This window comes from Poecilia reticulata, linkage group LG7 (assembly GCF_000633615.1).
Source record: "Poecilia reticulata strain Guanapo linkage group LG7, Guppy_female_1.0+MT, whole genome shotgun sequence".
NCBI lineage: Eukaryota > Metazoa > Chordata > Actinopteri > Cyprinodontiformes > Poeciliidae > Poecilia > Poecilia reticulata.
The window spans coordinates 5,023,320-5,023,894 of NC_024337.1; positions in this window are offsets into that span (position 1 = coordinate 5,023,320).

The following is a 575-nucleotide window of genomic DNA, read 5'->3' on the forward strand; positions in this document are numbered from 1 at the left end:
GTGCGTGCGTGCGTGTGCGTGTGTGTGCGTGCGCGTGCTTGTGTGTGTGTGCCCTTCTTATCCATGTGTGGCTCCAAGGACTTAGCGGTGTGTGGGTAAGTTGCAGTGATGTGTGTGCTGAGCGAAAGAAAGTAAAGTATCTAAACAGTACAATGAAGCATGCAAGGTCATTTAATCTATGTAGGTTGCGAATCTAAATTGTACTGAAAGAAATATACAGGATTAACTCTCTAACACAGGGGTGTCACACTCACTTTCATTTTTGAGCCACATCAAGACCTTGTTAGGATCTGGGGAATTTTGTTTGGGTTTTGTTCATTTATGTGTTTCTTTGTATCAGTCCTGTTTCTGTTTTACTTTAGTTCAGTTCTTCTTAGTGCTTCTAGTTATGTATATTTCTGTTTCTAGTTATTCTCAGTTACCATAGTTTTAATGTATTTCTTTGGTGTAGTTATTCTTTAGTGTCAGATTCATTACTTAGGCCCCAATGTGCTCTGCCTCTCTCTCTTTCTCCTCAGTCTGCCTTATGCTCTCTCCTCTCACACCTGCGATTAGTTAGCTAATCCGCCCAGTTC